The sequence below is a fragment of the Schistocerca nitens genome, chromosome 6, assembly GCF_023898315.1.
Source record: "Schistocerca nitens isolate TAMUIC-IGC-003100 chromosome 6, iqSchNite1.1, whole genome shotgun sequence".
Lineage (NCBI taxonomy): Eukaryota > Metazoa > Arthropoda > Insecta > Orthoptera > Acrididae > Schistocerca > Schistocerca nitens.
Window position 1 is genome coordinate 266892566 of NC_064619.1, and position 15973 is coordinate 266908538.

Below are 15973 nucleotides of genomic sequence, written 5' to 3' on the forward strand. Positions count from 1 at the left end.
ATGCCTCGCGTAAGGAGGAGAAATGCGTACCATCACGTTCACGTTGATGGTCGGATTGTAGCCTATCGCGATTGCGATTTATCGTATCGCGACATTGCTGCTCGCGTTGGTCGAGATCCAATGACTGTTAGCAGAACATGGAATCGGTGGGTTCAGGGTGGTAATACAGAACGCCGTGCTGGATTCCAACAGCCTCGTATCACTAGCAGTCGAGATGACAGGCATTTTATCCGCATGGCTGTTCAAAAATGGTTCAAATGGCTCTGAGCACTATGGGACTTAACATCTGTGGTCATCAGTCGCCTAGAACTTAGAACTACTTAAACCTAACTGACCTAAGGACATCACACACATCCATGCCCGAGGCAGGATTCGAACCTGCGACTGTAGCGGTCACGCGGTTCCAGGCTGAAGCGCCTAGAACCACGCATGGCTGTAACGGATCGTGCAGCCACGTCTCGATCCCTGAGTCAGCAGATGGGGACGTTTGCAAGACAACAACCATCTGCACGAACAGTTCGTAGACGTTTGCAGCAGCATGGACTATCAGCTCGGAGACCATGACTGCGGTTACCCTTGACGCTGCATCACAGAATGGGGTGCACGAATGGCAAAGCGTCATTTTTTCGGATGAATCCAGGTTCTGTTTACAGCATCATGATGGTCGCTTCCGTGTTTGGCGACATCGCGGTGAACGCACATTGGAAGCGTGTATTCGTCAACGCCATACTGGCGTATCAGCCGGCGCAATGGTATGGGGTGTCACTGGTTACACGTCTCGGTAATCTCTTGTTCGCACTGACGGCACTTTGAACAGTGGACGTTACATTTCAGATGTTTTACGACCCGTGGCTCTATCCTTCATTCGATCCCTGCGAAGCCCTACATTTCAGCAGGATAATGCACAACCGAATGTTGCAGGTCCTGTACGGGCCTTTCTGGATACAGAAAATGTTCGACTGCTGCCCTGGCCAGCAGATTCTCCAGATCTCTCACCAATTGAAAACGTCTGGTCAATGGTGGCCAAGCTACTGGCTCGTCGCAATATCCCAGTCACTACTCTTGACGAACTGTGGTATCGTGTTGAAGCAGCATGGGCACCTGCACCTGTACACGCGATCCAAGCTCTGTTTGACTCAATGCCCAGGCGTATCAATGCCGTTATTACGGCCAGAGGTGGTTGTTCTGGGCACTGATTTCTCAGGATCTATGCACCCACATTGCGTGAAAATGTAATCGCATGTCAGTTCTAGTAAATTATATTTGTGCAATGAATACCCGTTTATCATCTGCATTTCTTCTTGGTGTAGCAATTTGAACTGCCAGTAGTGTAATTAGAGGTTATGTAGTGTGACATAACGTAGGACCGGCGGTAACGCCTATTTTTTAAATACAAAATCATGGCGATATTATAAAAACTGTCATGGTTCCAAGAGTATAGTTATAGCCGATTCCTATTAGTTTTATGAGCAAAATCAGTGTAGTTTTGAGGGAACTATCTGCATAAAAACTTTAGCCAGTTATGGCACAACTTGTAATAGAACCTTCGTCTCTTCCGATACACCGAAAAATAATTACCGTCTGCGTGTTGTCATGGAGAATATTACACATAAACGTATCGTTGCATTGAAGCTGAAGGCCATGCTGCTTCCTTGCGCAGATTTGCACAAAATCTTGTCGCCTGTACTGGAGGAAGACCTATGCCACAGACTATAAACCATAAGAGAGGGTTCCTGCATAGTTCCATTAAGAGCAGTTAAATACACTGTATTTTCGTTTGTAACACATCCAATCAGTGTGCACCGCCATACACTTTGTTTTTTCTACCATGACTTCGAGATCTGTGTGAGCTGCTCCTAAGCCGACATTAACGTTACTCACGGAAAACTGAACCACGCATGGTGTAAACTATACAGCTCCCACAACAAACAAGCTGGTAGAAATAAAACAAGAAGACGATGTTTTTCATTGACATATGGAAACTGGAAAACTCTGCGGTATTGTAAAGCGTTTCCTACAGCTATTTCAAGCTGTACGGTTAATCTCATCTTCCACAGCTGAGGGGTAGCGGATGCCCAGGTATTCCTTTTCGAAGAGCATTGCTTCCTCATTTTGCAGTCACATACATTATTACTCTTTCGGTGTTGATCATCGCCGGGAGGTGCTGTGCGCAACACGCGCGAGGTAGTACAAATAAATACAGGTACTGTTATCTTACTGGAAAAGAAATAGAAAAAATAAAAGAAAAAACATGTGGAGGGCATCGCAACATATGGAAATAGGAAGAGTCTGCAGCATTGAGGAACGCCTCCAAACACCTATCTGAAGGTGATGACCCCTACATTTCTCCCCATGCTGAAGAGTGACAAGTAGCAGATATCCAGTTGTTCCGTAATTTCAGCGCCAGTCAGTGACACGGTAAAGTGCTTCCCAACTTCTGCATCACTGCTCTATTTTGCAAGTACCATATGCTAGATTCCGAATGCAACTAGATGACTGTGCAATACATCCTCTCGACCATATACACCAAAGTACACCATAGAACGATACATATCGATAAAATGAGGTTATCTACATATTTGCAGAACACCGATCATTTAAGATTACGACTGGCCACCTTTCAAAAAATGGTTCAAATGGTTCTGAGCAGTATGGGACTTAACGTCTCAGGTCATCAGTCCCCTACAAATTAGAACCACTTAAACCTAACTAACCTAAGGACATCGCACACATCCATGCCCGAGGCAGGATTCGAACCTGCCACTGTAGCGGTCGTTCGGTTCCAGACTGAAGAGCCTAGAACCGCCCGGCCACTACGGCCGGCCGGCCATCTTTCCCTGTGTGAATGGACATCACAAAGTTTTGTCGCATTCGTAGGATAAAGTCGGAGATTGACATATCCTCGCCATATTGTCGTTCAACAATCCTCCCTGAACACCGTTCTTACCCATGGCACCCATCCAAAAGCAGAAGATCTAACAAGATTTGTACGTATCGGGTAGGGTAGCACCTCTCATCGGTGTTTAGTAGACATGAGAGTGCTGCGTTGGTATAGCAGACGCTTAAGACGAAACGTGTGGCTTATACATGATGGAGCTCCAGACGGCTTGAGTTTGAAACATTTCACGTAAATCAACAGTGCCATCAATTCTGAAGTATTATTTCACTGTCCGGAATCAGTACCAGGAAAGTACCGGCTTCAGAGAAATGATAGTAGAACATGAACGCTCACTCCGATGATAACACCATTCTGTACCTACAAAGCCATATGATTTCTAAAGTATTAGTCGTGCGGAATGCAACGAACTTAATACCCCAGGATATATTTGTCCAGCATCTGACATACATCCACCCCGCAAATTTCCTACCCCAATCACTACGGTGACCAACTTTGAAATGATAAAACTGCCTCCTTCTACACGATTCTGGTGTAATATCGTCCGACTAATATGTTGTTCAGTACGCGTACCTAACAGTAATACTCACGAAGAAATGTCGCCCTCCATCTGATGGACATCTAGCATACAAAATAGCGGAATTGGGATGATTATGTTCCATCATCGTGTATCTTTAAGAGTATAGAAGTAGGCGTGATAGGCACAGCAGGATGCCATGGTTTGTTATTATTATAGGCGGAGCTCGACAATATTGTCACGAAATATCGGTAATATAACATGCATCGAAGATGTTATGCTCTTTAGCAGGATGTTTAAATGTGCTTACATCCACTACAGTTTTTCGCTATTTGCGGGGCTGTAGAACTGCCGAAAATAACGTACAAGTGGTTGAAATCGTGACTTCGTGATTGGTAATAGGCATGCTGTCAGCGATGGTTCGAATGCTTACTTTGCTAACTGTTCGTCTACAAATTACGCTACCTACGACGCGCACTCTGTAGGTACGGGGAGGGGAACTCTCACGGTCGAGGACGTTATGTGCAGTGGACACACTGTCAGCTAACAAATAACTTAATACCAGGATAAAAAAGTACCAGATGCCTAGAGTTTGTAGATATCCTGACAGGGTTTTTGGGGCGTACAAAAAATTACCATATACCTACGGTAAAACTTCAAAAAGTTGCAAGAAGACATAAAAGCTATAAAAATTGATAAAAATCTAGTATACTTGCGACAAATTGATGAGAAATACATAAAATTGAGAAAATACGACGAAATATGTAAAACTGCGAAAAAACTTGCAAAATTACTTAAATTGACTGAGAATACATGAAATTAGAGAAGAAGTATCATGAAATGCGGGGAATTGAGGAGGGTTGGGGGTACCAGGTCACTCAAGATCGAGAAAATCTTAAAAAATTATGCTCTGACTGCGTTCACTTTTAACCCTCCCGCTCCCATTGTAAAGTACGTGGCTTTTCGTAGCACATACTCCAAGAAAGGCGACATATGTGTTACACAGAGGTGCCATATTAAAGCAGGCAAAACATATGCGTCCCGATCCATAACTGTGTTCTCACATATGCAGTCAAATATATATATTTCCGAGTTACGTCTGGTTCCCACAGTGTTATTCCTTAAGCATAAAAAAAGAATCATTGGTTTTATGAGATTGAAGCCATTCCCTAGAGTGTTCTATAGGAGAGTGAACCGATGTCACATGTATCACCTTTAACAGTGTGAGCGGGGTGCACTCGAGAGATATGGTGTTACAATGAAATTGCCATATTATCCTACTATCTAACGTGAGACCAGCACTTCTTTATGCAAGATGAATGCCACAAGAGCTGTGCTGATGCTGCTGTAAACAGCAATAAGACTGTTACATCTCCTTTGTCTCTATATTGTGATGCTTAGTACCTGGTAAGAAGTTAACGCTTCTTCGTGCACAGTTTCCTGCAGCAGTGTGTGTGTGGTGTCAGATACCGAGAATATTCAAGTCGGTTTTTCTTTGCTCTATTTCCTAGTTAGACACAGACGCATCCATCAAAACGGATACTACTACTACTACTACTACTACTACAACTAACGATATGCACGGCTGACATGGGAAGTGTGATTGAGGGTACGTACGTTTCCGACTTAAAAAGACATAGAATATATTAATTTCCTAAGAGACGGAACAACAGTCTCCAGAATTCGTTCTAGTTGGTTTATAAGCAGTTCGAGCGGTGGATATACACTGACGATGCCATTCTAGGACACAGGAACAGTGTAAAAGGAAGCAGTTATATCATTTCAAAGTTTGCCACCGTAGTGATTGCGGTAGGTAATGTGCGTGTTGGTTGTATGTCAGATGCTGGACTAATATATCCTACATTAGAGTATTAAGAGCACTGCATTCCGCACAACGCCGGCCTTTGTGGCCGAGCGGTTCTAGGCGTTTTAGTCCGGAACCGCGCTGCTGCTACGGTCGCAGGTTCGAATCCTGCCTCGGGCATGGATGTGTGTGATGCCCTTAGGTTAGTTCTAAGTCTAGGGGACTGATGACCTCAGATGTTAAGTCCCATAGTGCTCAGAGCCATTTGAACCATTTGAACCATTCCGCACAACTAATACTTCGGAAACCGTACGGCTTTGACAATGCAGTACTTTTAGGTGCAGAACAGTGTTATCATCGGAGTGTGCGTTTATACTCCACGATCACTTTTCTCAAGCTGGTACCTTCCTGATACTGATTCCAGACAGAGAAATAATACTTCATAATTTATGGCACGGTTGGTTTACGTGAAAAGTTTCAAACTCAATCCGTCTTGAGCACCATCATATATAAGCCACACGTTCCGTCTTAACAGTCTGTTACACCAACGAAACTGTCTTCTGTCTACTTAACACCGATGAGAGGTGCTACCCTCCTCGACATGCACGTATCTCGTTACATCTTCTGCGTTTGGATGGGTGCTGTGGGTAAAAACGATTTTCAGGGAGAATTGTTCAAGGACAATGTGGCGAGGATGTGTCAACCTCCGACTTTATCCTACGAATGCGACAAAACGTTGTGACGCCCATGCAAGCAGGGAGAGATGGCCAGTCGTAATCTTAAATTGTGCACCATGATCGGTGTGCTGGAAACATTTAGATAACCACATTGCATCGGTATGGAACGTTCTCTGGTATACTTTCGTGTATATGGTCGAACGGATGTACTGCACAGTCATCTAGTTGCATTCGGAATCTAGCATATGGTAGTTGCAAAACAGAGTAGTGGTGATTTAGCGATGATACAGAAGTTGGGAAGCACTCTACCGTGTCACTGACTGGCACTGAAATTGCGGAACAACTGGATATCTGCTACTTGTCACTGTTCAGCATGGGGAGAAAAGATAGGTGTTTGGAGGCGTTCCTCAATGCTGGAGATTCGTCCTATTTCCATATGTTGCGATGCCCTCCACATGTTTTTACTTTTATTTTTTTCTATTTCTTCTCCAGTAAGATAACAGTACCTGTTTTTATTTGAACTACCTCGAGCGTGTTGTGAACAGCTCCTTCCGTCGATGGTCAACACGGGAACAGTTATCATGTACATGACTGCAAAATGAGGAAGCAATGCTCTTGGAAACGGAATACCGAGGCACCCGCTACCCTGTCACTGTGGAAGATGAAATTAACCGTACAGCTTCGGATAGCTGTAGGAAACGCTCTACAATACCGCGGAGTTTTCCAGTTTCCATATGTTGCCATGTATTCCACATTTTTGTTAATGAGAATCTGTGTTTTCTTTCTACCAACCTGTGTCTTTCGGGAGCTGATAGTTTGCGACCATGCGTTGTTCAGATTTCTGTGAGATACTTGTTAATGTCGGTTTATCCGAGACAACTTGGCCGGACCGAAGGTCCTGTTCCATAACGTTCAAAAAATTGAATAGTACCAAAAGAAACGTTAAACCGTGTAACACCGAAAATTTTGTCAAAACCATATGTTCGCAAATGGAAAATGATTTTTTTTATTATTTCTTAGCTGTCAATAGGACACAAAACTAAATTTCGTGTGTAAGAAATATTCAGTCCTCATTTACTGTCATTTCTCCTCTGTCATAGTTCAATCTAAACTTCACCGCAGCTGGTAGCGAGAGACATTATGTTTAAATGGGATTTCGAACATCGGTGGGTCTGGCGTTCTTCCTTTCGCTTTCTCGGGGCTGAAAGACGTCTTTGAAGCTTGATAAAAGTTTTTACTTTGGTGAGAATGGGGTAAGAGACGTTCACAATATAGAGAAATAACCAATCTATCAAACGATCCAAATTCACAGAAACAATGTGCAGAAATACAGATACATCGACCATGACTTACGTCGAAATTAGTTGAGAGTGTGAGACCACTGCTTCCTTAATTTTTTAACCCAGATTTCGTCTGTTAAATGAATGAGTTTGATGGAATCAAAAAAATTATTTTCTTCGCTTTCTAATTCGACAATAATAACAATATTTTTAAAAAGTATTTCCCGAAAATATATCACGGCTGTCCACCCTGATCAAAACAGTTTTGTTGAAAAGCTTCCTCTCGATGCAGCTTATAAGCAGCACCGGACGGCAGCCGGCCTCTGCCGAAGTGATCCGTGTTTCACTCGTTCCGTCTATGATTCACAGTGCAAGTTGCCGCATTCAGAGTGTCGGGCACAAAATTATTTATTATTGTGGTTTGGTTCTCCACTCTAAATATCTTCGGTAAACTAAGTAAACGTTGTGCATTAACTAACAACAATGTATTATCATTGCCCACGCAGGATATTACGGAAGAATATTGAATATGTAATGTACCATTACCAGCAAATTGTACGTGAAAAAAATAGATTGCTGTTTAAAGTCCCAGACTTGTTTGTGTTGTCTCGAAGGCTGCAAAAAATGTGTAAATCAACTTCCATATTTATTAGAGATTCTAGTATTGTTCTTGTGCTGGCACATCATGTGCTGTATAAAAATGTGTGTGAAATCTTATGGGACTTAACTGCTAAGGTCATCAGTCCCTACGCTTACACACTACTTAAGCTAAGTTACCCTAAGGACAAACACACACACACCCATGCCCGAGGGAGGACTCGAACCTCCGCCGGGACCAGCCACGTGTGCTGTATATCTGAAGGTTATTAAGAGTGTTACTTATGCAGCAGAAAACGAAGCGTCAAGTGGAAGAAGTCTAACATTTGCAATCATTTACTTACTTTGGGTATTGATTTCTTTTTTTTTTTGGGGGGGGGGGAGCGATTAGGAGGGGAGAAAGGCTGTATAGGAGAGGGATGAAACTTTTTGAACTTTGAAACACTATCTTTTTGATGCGAATTATTGCCATATTAAGTCGACAGTGATCAGACGTTGTGGAAAAGAGAAGGTATGAAGCTTATGGTTTAACGACCTGTCAACAAAAAACTCATTAGAGATGGTAAGGGAAGAGGTACATCCATTGCAGCTGCCATTTCAACTGAAACACCTTGTAGTTTTAGTGTAAGAAAAACAACCAAGAAAATTCTATCAAATATTGCCACTTGCGGTATACCTGCCTCCAATTGTTGTCTAAAGTGTTAGAAAGTACTACATGAGTGATCGGCTATTTGTTTGGCAAGTTCAGGGGACGACCACACATCCGAAACGTCACACAATAAGGAGTCATACTGTCTATATAATACCCGAATTAAATGCAAGGACGATTGTGAATACTCATAAAATTAAAAACGCACAAAATGGTTCAAATGGCTCTGAGCACTATGGGACTTAACATCTGAGGTCATCAGGCCCCTAGAACTTAGAACTACTTAAACCTAACTAACCTAAGGACATCACACACATCCATGCCCGAGGCAGGATTCGAACCAGCGACCGTAGCAGTCCCACGGTTCCGGACTGAGCGCCTAGAACCGCTAGACCACCGCGGCCGGCAAAAACGCACAATGCTTTTCTTTAAAATAAATGAAGTTTCTTAAACTAGCACTAGATAAACTCGTGAAAGCGGCACAGAATGTTTGCTTTATACCTTAAATCCTAACGCTTAAGTACTGAAAATTAATACAAGCCTAATATTTGGTAGAATAAAGGTTTTCTCGAGCGGATGACATTGCTACTGGTAAGCCTTTCAGAGTATACGGTCGTGGTCCACGAAATTCTCTGTTCCTAACGTTTTGTACAGAACTGCGTTGGACATCTTCAGAGGTGTTGCTCCTCCACTGAGTCTTGCCGACTCAAAACTGCCGGCAATGACCGCGATAAGTACAAAAACGTTGCTATCCAGATTGGTGTGGATTTTGTGGATTGCACTGAACACAGATGACTGCCGCAGTTTTCCGCACCCTCCTAAGATTGGAAACATTTGAGCGTGGTGGGTTGGAAAGCACTAGTTTGTTGTGTCAGTGCGTTGTGTATGAGATACGGAGTCTCGTCTAGACCACCAGGTAGAACAGGTGTATTGACAGTGTCTTATCCTGGAGATACTCCTGCGCAGACTAAAGAGAAAGACTGTCTCGATGATCCGGACAGGAGTTTAGATTCTTTCCAGAATTTATCTCATCGCATTTTATCCGCGATCATCGATCATCAGAGAACAGTTGTCCCATCCGACAGCTGTTTGCTGTCTACACAGGGCCTGAGATCTTGGTGGTAAAGTATCTGCAGCACCAGTGTGCTAGGAACGTATAACTCCTCTCTGACGCCCTCAGCAGCGTACCCTGTCATCTTGGTGCTACAGTACCCGCGGTTTCGCATGTGCATTTATCACGGAGTTGTCATTTCTTATTGGCATTCCGTTGCACGGTCAGGTTTTGTCATTATATCTGTTAACTGACCCACTCATAATAGATTACCGAATTCAGTATTTCGGAGTAGGTGTCCCTTTAAAAACGTTGCCAACTACGAGGGCAGTTCAATAAGTAATGCAACACATTTTTTTTCTCGGCCAATTTTGGTTGAAAAATTGGAAATTTCTTGTGGAATATTTTCAAACATTCCCGCTTCGTCTCGTATAGTTTCATTGACTTCCGACAGGTGGCAGCGCTGTACGGAGCTATTAAAATGGCGTCTGTAATGGATGTGCGTTGCAAACAACGGGCAGTGATCGAGTTTCCTTTGGCGGAAAACCAGGGCATCTCAGATATTCATAGGCGCTTGCAGAATGTCTACGGTGATCTGGCAGTGGACAAAAGCGCGGTGAGTCGTTGGGCAAAGCGTGTGTCATCATCGCCGCAAGGTCAAGCAAGACTGTCTGATCTCCCGCGTGCGGGCCGGCCGTGCACAGCTGTGACTCCTGCAATGACGGAGCGTGCGAACACACTCGTTCGAGATGATCGACGGATCACCATCAAACAACTCAGTGCTCAACTTGACATCTCTGTTGGTAGTGCTGTCACAATTGTTCAACAGTTGGGATATTCAAAGGTTTGTTCCCGCTGGGTCCCTCGTTGTCTAACCGAACACCATAAAGAGCAAAGGAGAACCATCTGTGCGGAATTTCTTGCTCGTCATGTGGCTGAGGGTGACAATTTCTTGTCAAAGATTGTTACAGGCGATGAAACATGGGTTCATCACTTCGAACCTGAAACAAAACGGCAATCAATGGAGTGGCGCCACACCCACTCCCCTACCAAGAAAAAGTTTAAAGCCATACCCTCTGCCGGTAAAGTCATGGTTACAGTCTTCTGGGATGCTGAAGGGGTTATTCTGTTCGATGTCCTTCCCCATGGTCAAACGATCAACCCTGAAGTGTATTGTGCTACTCTTCAGAAATTGAAGAAACGACTTCAGCGTGTTCGTAGGTACAAAAATCTGAACGAACTTCTCCTTCTTTATGACAACGCAAGACCTCACACAAGTCTTCGCACCCGAGAGGAGCTCACAAAACTTCAGTGGACTGTTCTTCCTCATGCACCCTACAGCCCCGATCTCGCACCGTCGGATTTCCATATGTTTGGCCCAATGAAGGACGCAATCCGTGGGACGCACTACGCGGATGATGAAGAAGTTATTGATGCAGTACGACGTTGGCTCCGACATCGACCAGTGGAATGGTACCGTGCAGGCATACAGGCTCTCATTTCAAGGTGGCGTAAGGCCGTAGCATTGAATGGAGATTACGTTGAAAAATAGTGTTGTGTAGCTAAAAGATTGGGGAATAACCTGGTGTACTTCAATGCTGAATAAAACAACCCCTGTTTCAGAAAAAAAATGTGTTGCATTACTTATTGAACTGCCCTCGTACTTATTCTCAACACCATTATTTTGTGCCCTTGTTCTTTTAAGGCACTGTCCATGGAATCGTATATTTACATATTTGTTAGATAAAATAAATCTCTATGATAATTTGTTTAGCATTTAGTAGTCAGACGTTAAATTTCATTTCCTGCCTTTTTTATTTTAATAGCTGTTGAGTATAGAGATTGATTAGTAACTTTACTAAATTATAGCGTGTGGGCGCAACCATTTTTACTACCCATGCACAGGATCATTTTATTCTCTTAGCATTCATTTCTCCGTTGTGCATAAGTTAAGGTGGTAGTTAGACGGGAGAGGGGCATATTAAGAGTATGAGCAACTCTCGTGTAAACTCAGTTACATCCAAGTGTTACACACACTTCTCCACCCCAGCACCTCGCAAACCTAGCAGCGTTATTACGTGAGAGAATTTTTAGCAAAAATGGCTGGTTATCTTAATAAAATGGTGCTTTTGGATCAGTTGTCTGCGGCTGTAAAGGTTCATAATCAACTTCCAACATTTGTAGTACGAGGTAGCAGTGCATGTGAATTATGAACAAGAAGAAGCTTATATTTGCCATTTTCTTTCCATAACTTAAAATATTTGTTTGCTTGTCTCCCTTAAAGTGCTGTTAGGCTTGTCACTGTAGGCTTGCACCATGGGACGCAAGGAAAGGATGTTGTTTGGTGGCAGGTATCCTCTTTCAATAACACAAACTGCATGCAAGCATTAGCTGGGTTCTTTATTCATAAGAACAAGACGTTACTTAACTTAAGATGGTCCAGATGATGTGGTACAAGTTCTTCCGTAATAGTTGACGTTAGCCTCACTGCTAGTGAAATACAAGTCAGCTATGTACACTACTGTGGTCGCTGGGTACTGACTGACTCTGAGCTAGAGGTTGAGTTGAGCTAACTGCGATTGCGACTCCGAAAGGGCTGATGACTCGACTCGTTGGTTCATTGGATAACTAACTGAGTGGGTCTTCCGGTCCGCGGTAACGATCTAAATACTGGCGGTCGAGAGGGCGTTTGCGGCCCGTTGCTTGCGAGTTTGTCTTTGGCCTCTCTCGTGATAGAATCACTTGCTCCGGTGTCTATTATCAATCTTCTCGCAATTTTTTGCCTCCCGTCGTCAGCTTAGTCCAACACATTACTCCTCCCCGAAATGCCGCACCGTTGTGGTGTGGTGAGGTTGGGAACGAAATCGGGAAGGGAGACAGGACACTGGACGTAGAGATGAGCCAGAAGCAGTGACTGTGGACGACGGCATACTCTCGACCGTAACCCCCATCTGGCTTGCGAAGCGACAGAAACATCATCCGGGAAACTGCTGCCAGGGCACGTGTCCAGGCCTGAGGGCGCGTCGTGAAACGATGACGGCGACGGCGACGGCGACGGCGATGGCGGATCCACGTCCATTGGCTCGGTGAGTGGGGACGCTGGGACCGAGGGCACATCGGCCATCCGCTCTTCCTGGAGTGCTCTGGTGGCACCAGCTGGCGGCTGCGGAGGCTACGCTGACCCGTGAGGGCGTGAATCTGGGGGAAGAAAAGCATCAGAATCACGACGCAAATGACATGCACGAATTCGGTTCTGGTGGCGGCGCTACAAACCATCGGGACCTGCAATCAAGTACATAAGAGGCCATTCCCCAAATTAGGACTAATGTTTATTTTTTGTTTTGCTGTGTTTACAGTCAGGATCAATTGAATTACTTTGCCAATGGTTTCTGTGGTTGTGATGTGTCATTGATTCAACAGCAGTATGGATATTCTAAAGAAGGAAAAGAGGGGATATGCCAATTATAAAGGTGATGAAGATCTTCAACCAGACGAATGTTGTCGCAAAGTGTCATTTGTTAATAAGGTGCAGAATTCTGTGAATCTATAATGCAAATAAATGCAAATAAACGCGTTACTGACCATTTTGGCGAAAACTTTGTTAATGAGAAACACCTGTTGGTTCCCTTTCAAAGGCGTTAGCAGGGCATGGAAGTAAGTATTACATCCGTTATGATAAATGTTATAATCTTGTACTAAAGAAAGAATCGAGCAGAGTAGTGCAGCTGTAAACCACTGAACTCGTTTTCGGGAAAATTGCTCTTCAAAGAGGTCGTCCGGCCATCTATATTTAGGTTTCTGTGGTTTCCCTAAATTGCTTGAAAGCAAAATGCTGAGACTCTTCCTTCCAAAATCAACATGACGGTCGCTGAGGCTGCGACCTACGATGGTGAAGTATGGCGTCATCCAGCGAGTATCACGCCCCAAGACATCACAATCCATCTCTGCGGTGATTACATTGCGCTCTGTTGATAAATAAATGCAGTTCGTGACCGGAGGGCCAGTAGTCGATTACAATCGACAGCCGGTTAGGACGCCAGATGCCTGATCGAACATGCACAGTCGGCGTGCGGCCGCTCACTTATTCAAGACAGAGACAGCTGTGCGCAACCGTTCGCCCGAGGACCCCGTGTTCTGTAAGCAGCCAGCGTACTACCCTGGTTCTGATATTCTACTGTTTGTCGCGTCATACTGTAGGATGCTAATAGGCTGCACTTATTCCAGTAGCCGCTACCCTTGCGAAGAAAATGTTAGCAATACTAATATATCACGTTTGTTTCCGTGACCATCATCCCCAGAAACCACAGAAAAATTCATTTTGTAAGTAAAACCCGCCTATTCTTGCTGCAATGTATTTCACCTCTTCCAGACGCGTTTCTCCTTTTGCTTTAAGGCAGCTTCAATGGAATAGTTCTTCGTGTTTTTGACTGGCATCTGCGTTTCCTCTCATTTGGTCACGTGCTGGAGGTCGCACTATAACTTCACTTATGAACCAAGCACCTGCGTGCATGTCCAAAGGAACATTACATCGTTCGTCTTAAGAACACCGGCACTGCAATATTGCATTTATCCGCTGATACCAGGCAGCGACTTTCAATTGAAACGTCCACCCCGTACGTGAATTACATAATAAGAGTACGTGTAAAGGTTGTTAATCGAGTACGAGGACATATGGAAGTTTGGGTCTGGCCGCGAGACGTGCACGGATAGCCAAAGCGGTTAAGGCGACTCCTCGCGTAAAGCGGGAAACCCGAGTTCGTGTCCCCGTCTGGTACAAATTATACAACTGATGCTTGTTCGTATTGCCACTACAAATACACTTATGTATTCCTTTACATTTGATTCCCAGTCTGTAACTGATTAAATCTGTCTTGACACAAAAGAATTGTCTTATTGTAATTCATTTATGAAATGTTTTATAATCTATTAAGTATTTTCTCGTAAGTATAATGCATATAAAGCAAAAGAATCGAAGAATGCAGTTGTTGGCTTGCAAGAAAGAGGCTCCACGTATTGAAGAGAGCGATTCTATATCCAAGTGCCGATCATCATAACAGCTTACATGTGACACATAATTTTGTGATGTGATGTAATTTTGCATAGATACGGAGTGGTCAATACTGTTCAAAGAACTATGTGTTGTCATTAAATTTCTAGAGTCGTTGAAGACCTTCTTGGCAAAAAGATAAGGAGTGGATGGAACTGCGTGAAAGATTTATTAGACCTACAACAAACTTGCCTTATGATTAAGATATTTTCCGTTTCTTTCTGGACTTATTAGCTGACAAACCTTATTCGCTATATTTTATGCAGGGAGTTATACGGAAAATGGTGCACAGACACACTAGAAACAAGGATATTAATTAGGGCGTGGAATAATATCCACTACCAATCACAATAGGAGGCTATTTTATTAAACATGCACCGGTTTTGGGCTTGTAGTCATTTCAGGTATTTTACATCTGGCATTTGTGTTTTAGTCAAGAACATTGAGTATCAATGGTAATTAATAACAACTTCAACAATTAGTTTGATTTGAGAAATGTTTAGTGAAATATTCATATTCCTTGAAGAAGCTAAAAGTGAATTTCATGCAGTCAGATGAAAACCCAGGCCCAAGTATCAACATTTCAGTTTAAGCCTAGAGATACCATGGGGCAGAGAACGGGGCGGGGGTGTCCTTTATACCCGTCTACAAAATATTATAATCTTATGTGGTGGTACTTTATATTTTAAAATTTTCAAAATAATTTGTCTTGTTTTTAATCAAGTCAAAATAAATGTTTCAAGAATTTCAGCAGTAGGTTTCAGGACATTACTTATACACTAACAGCTCTTTAAAAATTATGTTATGAATGATAGTCAACAACAGTTAACAAAATTTTGTAATATTTGTTTGTGGAGTCTAGAAGTACCCTTCCCTTCCCCTCTCTCCCCACCACCTTGGTAGCTAGGACATATTATTGCAAGGGTGTTAGTATTGCAGAGAGTGTGCTGAAAGATCTTATAAGGTTCTAGACCCTACTTACACATCCGTAACTCTTTAAAAAGTGTGTTGTTAAGATCATTTATCGAATTTTTTTAATTTTTCAAAGTAGGCATAAAGTATTCCGCCTCGGAAATATACATTATTGAAAATGCGCTGGTACTGCTATGGTTAATAATCTGCTTCGATTATTATGGGGATTTTAATATTCAGCGTCTGCTGCAGGTAGTTTCACCTAAGTCAGAGAGTTCATTACAGCGTGGATGGATAGTTTCAAAATATTCTTACACACATCCTGGTACGAGAAACCTCACAAAGCGGAATTGGACCTTCCAATCGTCATTTAGTTTTCGACTTCTTCATACTTTCCCTGCATCATTTTCTTCTAAGCATCACTGAACGGCTGTATTCCTATCTTTCTTAAAAATTTCTGTACTTCCTTTTACATACATCAACTGAAGTACTTTCTCTGTTACCTAAGCTCACCGTCCTTACATTATATTTGTGAGTCCAACA